General features: G+C 32.5%; 1 protein-coding gene and 1 long non-coding RNA gene across 2 annotated transcripts in view; one reads left to right on the top strand and one right to left on the bottom strand.

Annotated features, from left to right (window-relative positions):
- LOC137629507 (uncharacterized) overlaps nt 1-1,618 on the bottom strand; it is a 52,630-nt gene extending 51,012 nt beyond the window's left edge. Inside the window, exon 1 of the long non-coding RNA XR_011041523.1 lies at nt 1,531-1,618. This is a non-coding gene — a long non-coding RNA (uncharacterized lncRNA). The remainder of the gene's footprint in view (nt 1-1,530) is intronic.
- An 8,003-nt stretch (nt 1,619-9,621) lies between these two features.
- Nucleotides 9,622-19,207, top strand: part of LOC137629036 (sialate:O-sulfotransferase 1-like) — a 51,543-nt gene continuing 41,957 nt past the window's right edge. Inside the window, exon 1 of the mRNA XM_068360302.1 lies at nt 9,622-9,741. The gene's annotated coding sequence lies outside the window, so the exon portion shown is untranslated. The remainder of the gene's footprint in view (nt 9,742-19,207) is intronic.

Below are 19,207 nucleotides of genomic sequence, written 5' to 3'. Positions count from 1 at the left end.
TCCATGATTTAAAATTAAAATTGGTAAACATACATGCATATATCTATGCAATTTATATATATATATATATATATATATATATATATATATATATATATATATATATATATATATATATATATATATAAATATAAGATAAATCGGTAAATATATGATACTTTAATAACTAGCGAAACTGGAATTCCCTATAAGAAATGGACGAATGCTGGCTAATTTGGTATTTTTCTCTATATGTTTAATAGGGTCTGGGGCATAAAAACTTACGTATCGGTCGATTAAAATGTGAAGTATGTTTTTCACTCTAAGTCATTGTTTACATCTGAGAGACTGAAAGGGACTTATTGCACATGGGTTTTTCCAATGTTTTGGGAGCTTTCTGTGCATTTACAATGATGTATTTGTCAGGTGGTTTTTTTAAACCAATTAACAGCTTACAAGTACTTCTTCAGAAGTTTCCGGATGTTGTTCTACAACAACCATTTATTTTCCCCTTCCCCTTCAGTTTTAACTTCACCAACATCACATAAAGACGTCTCCAGGAAGGAACTTGAGTGAAGTACATCAATCTATTTTGAAATTTATTGATTTCATTTATTTCAACAATTGATTATGACAGAAATGCTCTCCGTTTAGTGTACAGTATAAGTATTGTTACTCATGTGAAATTAAAAAATAACCGAGAAATAATGCCTCAAAGGTCCGACAAAGGATTATTTGAGATTTACTTTATCATGATGTATAGATTTATTTACTTTATCATACTGTAAGTTTTTATTTGTGATTTACTTTATCATAATGTGCGGATTTATTTGTGATTTACTTTAACGTAATGTAAAGATTTCTTTGTGATTTACTTTATCATAATGTAAGGATTTATTTGATTTACTTTTAGTTTGTGACCCGGGAAGGGGGATCCAGTGTGACGGTCTGAACTATGCCCCGGTCTCAGAATTCTCTTTGATAATCTGCGCATGCGCGAACATCACCGTTTGCCAGTGCATACGAGGTTGATGTTTTATTTTCCTGTAATGTTAGCGTGCGCAGCTCAACATTACCGCTTCCCAGTACATACGAGCTTGATGTTTTATTTTCATGCGAGCGAAGCGAGCTAATGGCGGAAAAGAACCATTATACAATGTCAAGGAGAATTCTGAGACCGGGGGATCATTCAGACCGTCACACCTATTAGCGATTGTGATCTGGGAACGGGGGTCCAGGGGGCTTGACGCCGCCCCCCGACTAGGGGTTGTGACCTGGGGAACTACTAGGTTAGGTTAGGTGCGTTGTAGGTTCTGTACCCTCTTACAAATCTCAAAAGTGATAAATAATCACGTTTTGGCCGGTTTTCAGCCACTTGAACCGATAAATCATACGTACGAAAGTTAGACAATATAGCTTTTCATTTACCGACACAACAAACAGTATTTATACTTTTATTTTACTATACCATCAATTAAATTATTGATTAACTCTCATTCATTCTTTTACATTAGAAGTTATTAATGATTTGCTTAAATCTAACATAATTACCATATTTTGAAAAAAATTAAACTTCAGAATTGACTCTATCGAGACGCCAGCTGTGAGTTGTTGACATTGACAGAGTCCTCATTCCTCTTCTTCTTCTATTTTAGTAAGATATTTTACTTCTACCACATAAGACTTAATAACTTTTAACTATAAATGGTTATTATTATTATTATTATTATTATTATTATTATTATTATTATTATTATTATTATTATTATTATTATTATTAATTGCTGAGCTACAACCCTAATTGTAAAGCAGGATGCTATAAGCCCAGGGGCTCCAACAGGGAAAATAGCCCAGAAAGGAAAGGAAACAAAGAAAAGTAAAATATCTTAATAAGAGTAACAACATTAGAATAAATATCTCCTATATAAACTATAAAAACTTTAAAAAAAGAGGAAGAGAAACAAGATACAATGGTGAGCCCGAGTGTACCCTCAAGCAAGAGAACTCCAACCCAAGACAGTGGAAGACCATGGTACAGAGGCTATGGCACTACCCATGATTAGGGAACAATGGTTTGATTTTGGAGTGTCCTTCTCCTAGAAGAGCTGCTTACCATAGCTAAAGCGTCTTTTCTACCCTTACAAAGAGTGAAGTGGCCACTGAACAATTACATTGCAGTAAGAAGAATTGTTTGGTAATTTCAGTGTTGTTAGATGTATGAGGACAGAGGAGATTGTGTAAATAATAGGCAAGACTAATCGGTGTATTTGTATGTAGGCAAAGGGAAAATGAACCATAACCAGAGAGAAGGATCCAATGTACTACTTTCTGGCTAGTCAAAAGACCTCATAACACTCCAACGGCAGTATCTCAACAGGTGGCTGGTGCACTAGCCAACCTACTAACTACGTTTTTCATCCTCTCTTGTACCTAATTTTCTTCATGTTTTCTCAATATATTATTCACATTGCAATTCAATTTGAATCCTGTTAATTTTACTTTTAGACAGTTTATTTCCAGATCATATTTCGTTCTATTTATAATTCCGTGTAAAATATCCTCGAGTACATTACATGTGCCACATAGATGTGTATTTGTCATCTTGAACTTTTATAAATATGCATTTACCCTTACCTGACAAATCTCATATAATAGGCTTGACCGTACCAAACCACTTGATTCATTTGGAGAAGTGTGGATTTAAAAGCTTGGAAAAGTATTGATTTAAAAGCTTGGAAAAGTATTGATTTGAAAGTTTGGAGAAGTAATGATTTAAAAGCTTATATAAATATGGATTTAAAAGCTTGGAAAAGTATTGATTTGAAAGTTTGGAGAAGTAATGATTTAAAAGCTTGGAAAAGTATTGATTTAAAAGCTTGGAAAAGTATTGATTTAAAAGCTTGGAGAAGTAATGATTTAAAAGCTTATATAAATATGGATTTAAAAGCTTGGAAAAGTATTGATTTGAAAGTTTGGAGAAGTAATGATTTAAAAGCTTGGAAAAGTATTTATTTAAAAGCTTGGAAAAGTATTGATTTAAAAGCTTGGAGAAGTAATGATTTAAAAGCTTATATAAATATGGATTTAAAAGCTTGGAAAAGTATTGATTTGAAAGTTTGGAGAAGTAATGATTTAAAAGCTTGGAAAAGTATTTATTTAAAAGCTTGGAAAAGTATTGATTTAAAAGCTTGGAGAAGTAATGATTTAAAAGCTTATATAAATATGGATTTAAAAGCTTAGAAAAGTATTGATTTGAAAGTTTGGAGAAGTAATGATTTAAAAGCTTGGAAAAGTATTGATTTAAAAGCTTGGAAAAGTATTGATTTAAAAGCTTGGAGAAGTAATGATTTAAAAGCTTATATAAATATGGATTTAAAAGCTTGGAAAAGTATTGATTTGAAAGTTTGGAGAAGTAATGATTTAAAAGCTTGGAAAAGTATTGATTTAAAAGCTTGGAAAAGTATTGATTTAAAAGTTTGGAGAAGTAATGATTTAAAAGCTTGGAAAAGTATTGATTTAAAAGCTTGGAAAAGTATTGATTTAAAATCTTGGAGAAGTAATGATTTAAAAGCCTGGATAAATATGGATTTAAAAGCTTGGAAAAGTATTGATTTAAAAGCTTGGAGAAGTAATGATTTGAAAGCCTGGATAGATATGGATTTAAAAGCTTGGAAAAGTATTGATTTAAAAGCTTGGAAAAGTATTGATTTAAAAGCTTGGAAAAGTATTGATTTAAAAGCTTGGAAAAGTATTGATTTAAAAGCTTGGAGAAGTAATGATTTAAAAGCTTATATAAATATGGATTTAAAAGCTTGGAAAAGTATTGATTTGAAAGTTTGGAGAAGTAATGATTTAAAAGCTTGGAAAAGTATTGATTTAAAAGCTTGGAAAAGTATTGATTTAAAATCTTGGAGAAGTAATGATTTAAAAGCCTGGATAAATATGGATTTAAAAGCTTGGAAAAGTATTGATTTAAAAGCTTGGAGAAGTAATGATTTGAAAGCCTGGATAGATATGGATTTAAAAGCTTGGAAAAGTATTGATTTAAAAGCTTGGAAAAGTATTGATTTAAAAGCTTGGAGAAGTAATGATTTAAAAGCCTGGATAAATATGGATTTAAAAGCATGGAAAAGTATTGATTTAAAAGCTTGGAAAAGTATTGATTTAAAAGCTTGGAAAAGTATTGATTTAAAAGCTTGGAAAAGTATTGATTTAAAAGCTTGGAAAAGTATTGATTTAAAAGCTTGGAAAAGTATTGATTTAAAAGCTTGGAAAAGTATTGATTTAAAAGCTTGGAAAAGTATTGATTTAAAAGCTTGGAAAAGTATTGATTTAAAAGCTTGGAAAAGTATTGATTTAAAAGCTTGGAGAAGTAATGATTTAAAAGCTTATATAAATATGGATTTAAAAGCTTGGAAAAGTATTGATTTGAAAGTTTGGAGAAGTAATGATTTAAAAGCTTGGAAAAGTATTGATTTAAAAGCTTGGAAAAGTATTGATTTAAAAGTTTGGAGAAGTAATGATTTAAAAGCTTGGAAAAGTATTGATTTAAAAGCTTGGAAAAGTATTGATTTAAAATCTTGGAGAAGTAATGATTTAAAAGCCTGGATAAATATGGATTTAAAAGCTTGGAAAAGTATTGATTTAAAAGCTTGGAGAAGTAATGATTTGAAAGCCTGGATAGATATGGATTTAAAAGCTTGGAAAAGTATTGATTTAAAAGCTTGGAAAAGTATTGATTTAAAAGCTTGGAGAAGTAATGATTTAAAAGCCTGGATAAATATGGATTTAAAAGCATGGAAAAGTATTGATTTAAAAGCTTGGAAAAGTATTGATTTAAAAGCTTGGAGAAGTAATGATTTAAAAGCCTGGATAGATATGGATTTAAAAGCTTGGAAAAGTATTGATTTAAAAGGTTGGAGAAGTAATGATTTAAAAGCTTGGATAAATATGGATTTAAAAGCTTGGAGAAGTATTGATTTAAAAGATTGAATAAGTAATGATTCAAAAACTTGGATAAATATTGATTTAAAAGCTTTGAGCATTGATTTAAAAGCTTGGAGTAATAATGTAAAAGCTCAAAGTATTAATGTAAAAGCTTGGAGAAGTATCGTTTTAAAAGCTTGGAAAAATATTGATTTAAAAGCTTGGAGAAGTATCGTTTTAAAAGCATGGAGAAGTATTGATGTAAAAGCATAGAGAAGTTTTGATGTAAAAACATGGAGAAATATTGATGTAAACGCATGGAGAAGTATTGATGTAAAAGCTTGGAGAAGTATTGATTTAAACGCATGGAGAAGTATTGATGTAAAAGCTTAGCGAAGTATTGATGTAAAAGCATGGAGAAGTATTGATGTAAAAGCTTGGAGAAGTATTGATGTAAAAGCATGGAAAAATATTGATGTAAAAGCATGGAGAAGTAGGCTATTGATGTAAAAGCATAGAGAAGTATTGATTTAAAAGCATAGAGAAGTATTGATGTAAAAGCTTGGAGAAGTATTGATGTAAAAGCATGGTGAAGTATAGATGTAAAAGATTGAAGTATTAATGTAAAAGCTTGGAGAAGTATCGTTTTAAAAGCTTGAAAAATATATTGATTTCAAAGCTTGGAGAAGTTTTGATTTAAAAGCTTGGGAAAGTATTAATGTAAAAGCTTGAAGTGTTGATTTAGAAGCTTAAGGTAGAGACGACTAGAGAAATCTAACTGAGGCCCTTGCGTCAATAGGCGTAGGAGGAGATGTTGTTGTTGATGATGAGGATGATGATGATGATGATGATGATGATAATGAGGATGATGATGACATTTGTTTTTTTTTCTTTAATTTTCCTGTTTCGTATTATTTTCTCCTCTATCGTCGATGATCACAGACATAATTCAGTATCACAATTCTTCGTGACTTGATAACGCGTGTGAGAGATAAGCGTTAAATTTCACATTACTATAGCAATTCTGTGTATGGTTGCTCAACTACGAGGTTAATAACTAAGGTTCAGAGATGATATATTTTAGATTTCCTACGGCAAAGATATAGAAATAAGTGGATGAATGTGTGTCGTCGTGTGGATCCAGTGAGTTCAAAAATGGTGGGGATGGGGTCGAAAAACAACTTGAGCAAACTGGTTCCTAATGGCTCGCTCCGCAAAATAAGTTTGCGAGCACTCCATCACTTTATGATTATGTGCAAAGCTTCTAAGCGTATTTTTATTATTGTAATTAAGCTTATTTTACCGGTACCGTAAATAAGTTAATAATGAAATTCTTAATCTTTACTTTTTTCCCATTCTACCTTGAAATCAGATATGATAACACCTTGCTATCATCAGTTTTGGCAACCTATTGTGGTCAGTTTGGACTTTTTAAATTCTTCTTTTAAAGGTATTGAAAGACGCTGTAGGCCCCCGGAAGCTGACCCAATTTTAGAACCATTCTTTGTTTTTTTAATCCTTCTCACATTATATGTTGAAAATCACAAATCACAAGGAATATATAATGAAATAACAACATCCTGTTAAGATATAAAAAGCATTTCAGCAGTAATTTCTACAATTATTTTTAGTACTTGACTATAAGCCTACACTTCCAGAAACTCATTTCAGCTGAGCCGACTACATCTAAGTTATATCTATAATTATTTGAGCTCCTGTATCATTCTGTTCAATTATCAACCTGGAGCAGAGCAATTCCTGACTGGTCGCATTGTAATTAGTCTCTCCCACCTTTTCCAACTTGATTCACATCAGAAACAGAGAGAGAGAGAGAGAGAGAGAGAGAGAGAGAGAGAGAGAGAGAGAGAGAGAGAGAGAGAGAGAGAGATGAATAGTAACAACATTAAAATAAATCTCCTATATATAAACAATAAAAACTTTAACAAAACAGGTGGAAGATAAATAAATCAGAATAGTGTGCCCGAGTGTAACCTCAAGCAATAGAACTCTAACCCAAGACAGTGGAAGACCATGGTACAAAGGCTATGGCACTACCTAAGACTAGAGAGCAATGGCTTGATTTTGGAGTGTCCTCCTCCTAGAACAGCTGCTTACCCTAAAGTCTCTTCTACCCTTATTATTATTATTATTATTATTATTATTATTATTATTATTATTATTATTATTATTATTATTATTATTAATTGCTAAGCTACAACCCTAGTTGGAAAAGCAAATTACTATAAGCCCAGGGGCCCCAACAGGGAAAATAGCGTAGTAAGGAAAGGAAACAAGGAAAAATTAAATATTTTAAAAACAGTAACATTAAAATAAATATTTCCTATATAAACTATAAATACTTTAACAAAACAAGAGGAAAAGAAATTAAATAGAATATTGTGCTCGAGTGTACTCTCAAGCAAGAGAACTCTAATCCAAGACAGTGGAAGACCATGGTACAGAGGCTATGGCACTACCCAAGACTAGAGAACAATGGTTTGATTTTGGAGTGTCCTTCTCCTAGAAGAGCTGCTTACCAGAGCTAAAGAGTCTCTTCTACCCTTTCCAAGAGGAAAGTGGCCACTGAACTATTGCTGTGCAATAGTTAACCCCATGAATGAAGAAGAATTATTTGGTAATCTCAATGTTGTCAGGTGTATGAGGATAGAGGAGAATCTGAAAAGAATAGGCCAGACTATTTGGTGTATGTGTAGGCAAAGGGAAGGAACCGTAACCAGGGAGAAGAATCCAATGTAGTACTGTCTGGCCAGTCAAAGGACCCCATAACTCTCTAGCGGTAGTATCTCAACTTGTGGCTGGTGCCCTGGCCAACCTATCTATAAAAGGAAAGTAGCCAGTGAACAATCACATGGCAGCAGTTAACCCCTTGTGTGAAGAAGACTTGTTTGGTAATCTCAGTGTTGTCAGGTGTATGAGGACAGAGGACTACCTGCAAGATTGCCATTCGCACGATAATTATCGTACATGTACGATTATTTTAGGTTCGGTACGATGTACGATACATACATTAGGTATATATATATATATATATATATATATATATATATATATATATATATATATATATATATATATATATATATATATGTATATATATATATATATATATATATATATATATATATATATATATATATATATAAATGTGTGTTCATTAATCAATTATACTAGAGTACCTTGAAATAAGTTATGTTACTCCTTAATAATCTTGTTAAAAGAGTGTACGATAATATTGGTTAAAAAAACGATAATTTTAAGGTTCATGTACGATAATCCAGTGGAAATAATCTGGTAACCCTGACTACCTGTCACGTTTAGTAACTTTCAGCAGACATGCCCTCCGTTTGTGCTGTATTTGGATGCCATAGTAATAGCAAAAAGACCAGTAATATGGATATTCAATATTTCAGTTTCCCAAAAGAAGAAAAAACGAAGAAAAAATGGTGCATAATTGCAAACGCACAGACGATGTTAACTGGAAGCACGATTTAATTTGTTCAGTCCATTTTAAAGCAGAGGACTATGCTGATGACGTTGATAATTTACTTTTCAAATGGAGATAATAGCTGACTTTTCGTTATTGTGTAAAGAAAAGTCATTGGGACTAAATTACTTGTGTATTCCTTATTGGCTATTCATTTATGTATTATGTATCATTATTATTATTATTATTATTAGCAGTAGTAGTAGTAGTAGTAGTAGTAGTAGTAGTATCATTTTCATTAACCAAGTTATAATCCTAATTGTAAATGCAAATTGTTAAAAGTCAAAGTGACCCCCCAACTGTGAAAGAAACCCAGTGAAATTCTCCATTTCACATAACATATCCTGGCCTGTCCTCAGGAGTCCTCGCTTCAGAGCTCGTGCATATCTATATCTTCTACCTTTTTAGATACACTGCTACCTGAAAAAACTTTGTTGCATTTCAGATTTCATGAAATCACGACAACCATTCTTATACTTAAAGGAAAAAAAACAGAATAGTTTTTATATATTTAATGGTTACTTAAGGGGGCACAAAGCCGAAAAAAAATATCTTGTCGAAAAACTTAATATTTACAATCTTTTAACATTAAAAAATATTATGGAAAATCTATTTGAGCGCTTTTAATAGCCTGTAGAAGTGTTTAAAGACCGAGTTGCAACCCTTCAAAGAGTGGGCGGGACATTATGCACCTCGGTAATAAAGATTGAATTTTTTTTTTTTTACAATATCTGGTTATGTCATTATAAATTTATCTTAAATATCTGGTGGTTTCTGATATTTTTTTTCTTAGAACCACTAATTGATCAAAGTCCACCATACAATAACCAATTACAGCCAAGGGAAGTTAGTAGCAACTCGATTCCCTTGAAGAACGGTCATTGTAGTTTTGTTCCTGAAGTGATCTGTTATTTATTGTTATTTACGCTTTCTTTGGTCATTTTTCTGTGTTTCGTTAGGCATATAGTGTGCAGTGGTAAATTTTAACTATTTAATCCGGCAAGTTCAGACAGCCTCAAGGAAAGTCTGCAAGGAAGCACGATTAGTTATGGAAAAACGTGAGATAAAAAGAATTTGTGACGCTCCAAGAAAAGAAAGCAATGATAGAAATAGAAGAACAAGAGAAATAAGGAAATTTCAGGAAGAAAAACGTATTATTGCTGAAGAGGGAGGGACTTACGGTCCCGGAATGGCACCACTTCCATTGTGCCTTTTTTTTTTTTTTTTTTTTTTTTTTGTGAGGAGTGCCATTGAGGAAAGGAAAGTGAAGCAAATTGCCGGCAAAGGTGCAAAAATGAAATCAAGACGAAAATTATAGAAGTAACCTCATGGTAAGTTGAAGCCCATAATTGGTTAATAATTTTCAAAATGATTGATTAGCTGCCCGCAGTTTCATCATTGTATGTTGAAGAGTTTTATGACTGGAAATTAAAAGTTTAAAGAAAGAAATTAGTATGTTACAAGTATTTCCGAACTTTAAACCAACGTAGCCAAAAACTTGTTTTTCGTACTTTAATTCATGAAAAAATCTTTTTTTTTTTCACATATTTACTTGACACTTCTAATGGATGTTGATATTAGTCGTAGATATAAACAATTTTTATTTTTTTGCCTAGCTGAAAATTTACCGTCATTTGGATTCAAAGAAAAAAAAATAGATTTCCGTCACAGTATTCTGGGCAGCCATCTTGTACATATAATATTTCACTATATATATATATATATATATATATATATATATATATATATATATATATATATATATATATATGGTAAATGTGTAGGAGAGCTCCGCGCTCGATTTAAAAGTTTCTAAAAGTAGAAAACGAAAGAAAACAGTAAATTAGAGCTACAGTTACCTTGAAACTGTGAGATAATCCTCCTACAACCACCTAACTCTTACACAGAAAATGTAAGCATAAACCTACTACTACAATTATGGGGGACCCCAGTGGGAAGCGGGGTTTTTGGGTGGGGGGAGGAGGAGAAAAGTGATTTTTCGGGGCACTACCGAACCTAATACAACTACCTACCCTACCCTGGGGGCCATGTACCCCTACCTAGGCCTACCGGGGGGGGGGGGGGGGGCTCCGCCCCCCCTGCGACCCCCCTTAAGGCCACAGTAATTTTCAGGGCACCACCGAACCTAAGACACCCACCTAACCTAGCCTATGGGGCCCTGTACCCCTACCTAGGCCTACCGGGGGGGGGGGGGGGGGCGTCATAGTGCACTAGTTTGTCTGCGGATTATAGTGGTTACAGGGCTCATTTGAGCAAAAATAAGACACAGTCAACAATAACAACAGACTTAGAAAATTCAGGGAAGACAAGAGTAGCGTGAGTTTGATCGTCGATATTTCGACTATTAATGAGGTTACACAACGTTAACGTAAACTGCAAACTACCACATACCTTACTGTTATGGTGTAGGTGGATACAAATCTGCTGCTGCCAGGAGGAAGTGATGAAACCACACTACGATCACACCGGAATGCTAATTTGTTGTAATCTATACGGCACACATTTTCACAATTAGGGCACTTTTTCTCTGCCAAAATCAAACCATGACGTTGAGCAAATGCAATTAGCAAATCAACTTTCCCCGAATAATGTACACAAAAATCCCCATAAGAATTAAAGCAATTGTCACAAGTGACACAGTCGGAACGGGATGAAGGTCCTGCTAATTGCTCCATACTTCACGGCAAAATGAGCTTTTCAGTTTGAAGGGAGATCCGAGACGTGCAAAAATATTCCTCCGCGGAACTTCACGTAAACTGTGGTAACTGGTGGAAAAATAGCAGGGATAAGTGAAGTAATAAGTGTCAGCATTGGCTAGATTTGTAAAAACCGCCATGATTGATTTTCAAACAGTGTGACGTCAAGAAAACACCTGTTATTGGTTAGAATAGCATTGAGAACTAGTCTGCCATACGCAGTAAGGCAGTGAAACAGCTCATTTTAGCCAAGACATCACACAGTAAACAAAAACAAACACTTAGAAAAAATCCAAGTGAAACATAACTATACACACGAATATCTTCGTTAAATAGAAGCTGCTTATATATTGACTATTATATAAGCGTTCTATATGATATAATAGTGAATTGTAGGTGTTTAAATTCTTCAAGATCTTCCGCGGAGCTCTCCTACACATTTACCAAGAATTCTCATGTTTAAGTACATCCACGACAAATTTCGTGTCTCTAGCACAAATAACGAAACCAGTATGATATTTTTAGAACTTTTTTTTTTTTACTTTTTTATATATGACGTCACAGTGTTGCTATTTCATTACATCACACCGACTCAATATCTGAAATCATATTTAACATAATCCACGAAAGTTTCAAATTATCAAATACTTTTTTACTTTTTTTTCACTTTTGGTTTGGCACCCCCATAAAGACAATAGTAGATATCTTTAATTTGATAGTCTAATGCAATTTACTTTTCGTAATCTAAGTGTCACAGACGGTATAATATTTTAGGAAAATAGTCGAAGAATAGAAATGTAAACATGCTGAATTTTAGCATATGACTCAACTTGTAACTTGCCAATAGTTGGCACAGACTCTTTCTTCAGTACACGCTGATTTTAAGGTTTTCCAATCCCTAGGAGTCGGTACTTCATGTCATCAGCGTATTCCTCCGCTTTAAAATGGGCTGACGAAATTAGAGCATGCTTCCAGTTAACATTGCTCGTATCTTTTTTATTTATTTTTTTTTTTTTTGAGAATACCCATATTAATGTTCACTTTGCTATTACTATGGCATCAAAATACAGCACAAAATTTATCCTACGTGTCAAAGCTTATTGAAAAAGTCATAAGTGAGCAATTATGGGCGCATATTGACGAGTTAGAGGTATTCCCGTAAAATCAATCGGCCTACAGAGCTAATCATTCTACAGAAACTACTTTGTGCTCAATAATGAATGATATGATAGGTCTTCTTGATGGGGGAAAGTGTGGAATTTTAATCATGTTAGATCTTAGTGCTGCTTTTGACACTGTTGTGCACGAGTACTTACTTGACGACTTAAAGTCTATTGGGGTGACTGAGGAAGCACTGAAATTTTTGCGAAGTTACTTAGTGAACAGGAAGACTATTGTAGAAGTTTCTGGAAACCGATCCAATGAGAGAATTCTTATGAAGGGTGTACCACAGGGTAGTATCCTGGGCCCTATCTTGTTTAACATATATACTATCGAGCTATCACACATCTTGAAAAGACAAAAAGTGGGTTTTAAACTATATGCAGATGATATCCAGTTTTACCTCTCAATTTCAACAACACAAGATACAAGAAGAAAATTGATGAGATAATGACTGAAATAAAAACATGGATGCAGAGGAAAAAGCTCAAATTAAACGATGATAAAACAGAATGTATGTTCTTTGGCACAAAGGTGGCTTTGAAGAATTACCAGTTAATTCAAAGTATAAAAATTGGTGATGCTGATGTTGGGATTGTGCCTGTTGTGAAAAATTTGGGTGTACTGATAGACTGTAATTTGTCAATGAAGGACCAAATTGTGAACACAGTGAAAGTGTGTAACTATCACCTGAGAAACATAGCATTTATTAGAAAATATTTAACAGGGGGCAGTACAAAAATTTTAGTGATGAGTCATGTAATATCAAGGCTTGATTATTGCAATTCTCTGTACTACAAATTGCCCAATACACTACTAAGAAAGCTTCAAAATGTGCAAAACCGGGCGGCTAGACTGATAAAAGGCATTAAATTTCGGGAGAGAATAACTCCTGCACTGATCGATCTACATTGGTTACCTGTTAAGGCTAGAATTGAATTTAAAATTTGCTTGCTGACTCACAAAGCACTTACAAGTGATAAGCCTAAATATCTTCGTGATTGCTTGGTCCCCTACCCTGAAGCTACCAGTGCCGCTGTAAGAGTTAGACATGCAGATGACCCACATAGACTATTCGAAATTAGTGTGAATCATGCAATAGGAGGCAGAACGGTCAGCTACGCTGCACCGAGACTCTTTAACGACCTTCCACTCGATATCAAGAATAGCAACAATGTGGCAGCTTTCAAGAAAAACCTGAAGACTTATCTTTTTAGAAAGTGTTATAATAGTGACCTGAAAACTATTAAGCCTGAATACAAATGCTAGCGAAATAACTGATAACGATACAGAGCAAAATATCAACTGGAAAGAAATTATTTTTTTCACACACCAAGGCCCGCCTGAACAGACCTTTAGTGTTTGATGGAGGGCGAGAAATAAACCCGTAAAAGTAAGTAAAAAAGTAAAAGTATACATTTTAAGGACTTCGATAAATTATAATAGAACTTGTTCCTATTGGCTAAAGTGGTAACAAGGTCCTGCAAGGAGATATCCTATTGGCTAATTGAAATCTCGTGATATTTACGCCGTTTTTCATGGGAATCAGAATTTTCCATAATTTTATTCTCAAAAAAAAAAAAATAAAAAAAAAATAAAAAAATAAATAAATAAAAAAAAAATAAATAAAATAAATAAATAGCGTCCCTAATGCTATTTATTGGTATCCGTAAGAACGATTTGAATATAACAATTTATTAATCGAAAGAGCGTTTGTTATTCTCTTGAATACCAATATCTACCGATATCTATCAAGTGGTAATTTCTATCATATCTATAGTCAATTCTTTTTAGTGAGGCATATTTGCACTGACTCGCTAGGATGCCCTTTTAACTCGTAAAAGTTTCCTGATCTCTGATTGGTTGGACAAGATAATTCTAACCAATCAGGTAGCAGGTAATTTTTTTTCCGAGCTAGAAGGGCACCCCTGTGAGTTGGTGTAAATGCACATTATTAAAAAAATTGAGTATAGTAGTTTAGAGGAAAATCACAACCACAGTAATAATCTAGTTATTTGGATAAAACGAAAATGCAGCTTTTATATTCGGGAAAATGAGTTTTCAAAGGACACAAAACCTGTATCTGGAGAGTTTCCACTTTTTTAATGAATCCTTCTCCAAGGATAGGCCTACCCTTTCCCCTTTATAAATTTTTTCCTCTGACATGGTTTATAGTATGAATAATGGTGATGAAATTCAACAATGAAGAATATCAAATTAATTCTAAATAAGTTTACTTCAATGGCATTTTGTTGTAACTAATGCATTTTCTTCCCAAATTGGTATTTTATGTATATATGTATGTTAATATTTTAACATGGAACAAACTGTATTAAAACATCAGCAGGAATAGAGAAAATGAGTATTTTTGTGTGAAAATATCATCTGAAATTGCGAAAAATATATAAGAACATAAAAATAATAAACGTTATCAAGTATGTAGCCTACATACTTACCGCCAAAGAACGAGAACTTTAAAGGCAGGCACGAGTTGTTAAAAAATATTCTTTCTTTAAATGGAAAAGAGATAATACCCTTTGGTTTCCGCTCACACAATATATTAATCTTTATAATTTTACGCTTAATGTTTTGTTAAAGAATGGGCAACATATAAACTGTATGGTTTATCTTAGCGTTTAACTAAAATATGACGGCAAAGTGTATCACTTATTTACACAGCAGCCATTGAACTTTCAGGGCTACTAATTTCCAAAACGCCAAAAGAAAAAATAACTAAATAAGAAAGTTCAATCATTCAAATTATGATGACTCGAAAACTATAGCAATTTTACACACGTTATTACCCTTTACGCAAGTCGCATTTTGTGTGATATTTGAATTTAATGATACACATAAAAAGAAGAAAAAAGTTTAATCATTCAAATTATGATTAATCGAAAATTATAGCAATTTCACACACGGAATTACCCTTTACGTAAGTCGCATATTGTATGATATATGAATTTAATGATCACTTATGTGATTAAGTATATTTCATCACCTTTTGTTTTTGTTTGGATATTTCAATCGTCTATGATTGGCTAGTCCATTATCGGTGTAGGGGAAAATATAAGTCACGATTACTGGAAGACTATTTATTTGGATCTTATTAGACATATAATATCCATATAATGAAACATTATAAGAAAGAAATCATTACAGCACACACTTTAATTTAGATAAAATAATGGTAGCGTAACAAAGACTCTTTAACGACCTTCCACTCGATATCAAGAATAGCAACAATGTGGCAGCTTTCAAGAAAAACCTGAAGACTTATCTTTTTAGAAAGTGTTATAATAGTGACCTGAAAACTATTAAGCCTGAATACAAATGCTAGCGAAATAACTGATAACGATACAGAGCAAAATATCAACTGATTTTTTCATTTATCCCAGTATCAATAAAGCGCTTAGCACAAAAATATTTAAGTGCTATATGCATTTATTCCCCTATTTGATCTGGAAATATAGTTTTAATCCGAAATATAATGGGATAATATCAATAGAATATACTTTTTATCTCAGTGTAGGGTACAATTGTATTTTTTTTCATTACTGATTTAATGATACTAATATTAATAAAGGTGTGATTCTTCTTGGTATTTAAAACGCGATCAATGTAGGATTGTTCTGCAATTTCAAGGAAATGAAAGGAACATATGAGTGTGATCATGCTTTTACCATAACTGTGAATCTTCTTCGCTGGGAAGACCGATTATCTTTTCTTAATATCAATATTTCATCAAAAACTAATTATAATTTCACTTCTCGGAATATATATGTATGACATATTTTAGATTTCAGACTTCAGAGAGAGAGAGAGAGAGAGAGAGAGAGAGAGAGAGAGAGAGAGAGAGAGAGAGAGAGAGAGAGAGAGAGAGGGGGGGGGTCCAAACTGTGGCAATGCAGTTCCATCTAAGAGTCAAACCATTTATTGTAAAAGTTAGAAAATTATTCATTTATTTATCTATTATTTATTCATTTATTATTATTATTATTACTATTATTATTATTATTATTATTATTATTATTATTATTATTATTATTATTATTATTATTATTATTATTATATTCCATAAATATTATCTCATAATCTTACTTCAAAGATCATGACTAGAATATTTTAGCAGGATTCATAATCACCCAAAGTCAAAATGTTTGCATTCCATTCTCAAAAGGAATGTAATTATGTAGCTTAAAATATTAGATTCTTTTAATTTTATACCGATAAAATATTTACAAAATATAATAGGTTGGTCTATGTGTAGTTCATGCAACATTCTTCAGAGTATATAGGTTTGCCTGAACTATAGGATAGATAGTGATAAAGGTAGTGATTAGGATACGTAATATTTTACAAACTTGAAAAAAAAAAGGAACGATCAGCAGATTGTCTATTATAATTTATCAAACACAGATTGGATCTAATCTCTGGGTTCACCTTGTTTTCATTGATTATACATGTGAAAATATGTCGAGTCTCTTAAGCAAGTTATAAAAGGATTAAGAAATTTCAAGAGAAAACGAAACAGAATAGCCAATCAAATCGTGAATGCATATGCTATTATTATTATTATTATTATTATTATTATTATTATTATTATTATTATTATTATTATTATTATTATTATTATTATTATTATTATTATTATTTTGAATATTGATGTATAGGTTCTGATAAAAGGGAAATAATTCTCATATTAAAACTATATTTATAATCTTCATACGTATACTCAGTGCATATGAACTGCTATTTTACATTTGTTACCGTGATCGTTCGATTAAGGTGGCAATTCTGATGCCTAAAACGATCTGTTTTGAACGTACACTTTGGTTTAAATCTTTGCATAGTACAATTATATTTACCTTATGATTTGACAGTCCAATGGTAGCTTCTATAGATTATGTATATGGGAACATTGTGCTAAATCTAGAATAATACTTTCTAATCAAACTATTTTTTAGGCTTATATTAGAAGGTAGGCTTATAGGCCTAGTTCTCTTGAAAACCAATATCTATCAAGTGGTAATTTCTATCATATCTAGTAGTTTAGAGGAAAACCACAACCACAGTGATAATCTAGTTATTTGGACAAAACGAAAATAGATGGATGGTATAAACAGGAAAATATAGCTTTTATATTCAGGAAAATGAGTTTTCAAAGTACACAAAACCTGTATCTGGAGAGTTTCCACTTTTGAAACTAATCCCTTTCCGAGGATAAACCTACCTTTTCCCAGATATACATTTTTCCCTCTGACTTGGTTTATAGCAGTGATTCCCAACCTTTTTTCTGTCATTTCCCCCCTGCACCCAGTTCAACCATCCAGATTTCCCCCTTCATGCCCCGCCCAGCCCTCATGCCCACTCTCCTGCCTCAGAAATGGGCATGACACTCCAATTCTCCCCTTGAATATTATGTCAGTGAGAACTGATATGATCATATCACAATTGAATGGCTAACAAAAAATTGCCGCACGTACTATGAGGACATTTTCCGCTTGTTTTAGTTAGTAGGTAGTGTAATTATTTCCCCCCTGGAAGCTTCAAATTCCCCCCTCCCGGGGGGGGGGGGGAATTTCCCCCAGGTTGGGAACCACTGGTTTATAGTATGAATAAAGGTGTTGAAATTCAAAAATGAAGAATAGCAAAATAATTCCAAATAAGTTTACTGCAATGGTATTTTGTTACAGCTAATGCATTTTTCCCAAAATTGGTATTTTATGTATATTAAAATTTTAAATACCTGGCCATGGTACAAGTATTAAATCATCAGCAGGAATAGAGAAAATAAGTATTAATTATGAAAATATTATGTGAAAAATGTGTAAGAACTTAAAAATAATAAATGTCATTAAGTGTGAGTGAAAACATACATGCCACGAAAGAACGAAACTTTAAAAGCAGGTACGAGTTGTTGAAAAATGTTAATCTTTATAATTTTTACGTTTAATGTTTTGTTAAAGAATGGGCAACATAACCATTGTATGGTTTATTTTAGCGTTTAACTAAAATATGATAGGAGAGGGTATCACTTATTTACACAGCAGCCATTGAAAAAAAAAAATCATTCAAATTACGATGATTCGAAAACTATAGCAATTTCACACACGGAATTACCCTTTATGTAAGTCGCATTTTGTGTGATATTTAAATTTAATGAGCGCTTATGTGACTAAGTATATTTCATTACCTTTTATTTCTAATTTGGGTATTTCGATCATCTATGATTGGCGAGTACATTATCGGTGTAGGGGAAAATATAAGTCACGATTACTGGAAGACTATTTATTTGGATCATATTAGGCATAGAATGTTCATATAATAAAACATTACAATATAGAAATCATTATTGCACACACTTTAATTTAGATGAAATAATGGTAGCGTAACAAAGACGTATATCACAATAGTGTACTAGCTTTCCTCCCCCACTTTGGGGGAAGACGTCAAAGATTTAAAAAGACGCCAATAGATGGCGTTAGTACTTTGTTTTTACTTGAAAATATCCGAAAAAAATTCCCAGTTGGCGAACCAAGAATTGACCACTGACTTTTTAATTTATCCCGGTATCAATAAAGCGCTTAGCACAAAATGATTTAAGTGCTATATGCATTTATTTCCCTATTTGATCTGGAAATATAGTTTTAATCCGAAATATAATGGGATAATATCAATAGAATATACTTTTTATCTCAGTGTAGGGTACAATTGTATTTTTTTTCATTACTGATTTAATGATACTAATATTGATAAAGGTGTGATTCTTCTTGGTATTTAAAACGCGATCAATGTAGGATTGTTCTGCAATTTCAAGGAAATGAAAGGAACATATGAGTGTGATCATGCTTTTACCATAACTGTGAATCTTCTTCGCTGGGAAGACCGATTATCTTGTCTCAATATCAACATTTCA

Source organism: Palaemon carinicauda, chromosome 37, assembly GCF_036898095.1.
Source record: "Palaemon carinicauda isolate YSFRI2023 chromosome 37, ASM3689809v2, whole genome shotgun sequence".
NCBI lineage: Eukaryota > Metazoa > Arthropoda > Malacostraca > Decapoda > Palaemonidae > Palaemon > Palaemon carinicauda.
This window is presented reverse-complemented; position numbering and strand designations above follow the sequence as displayed.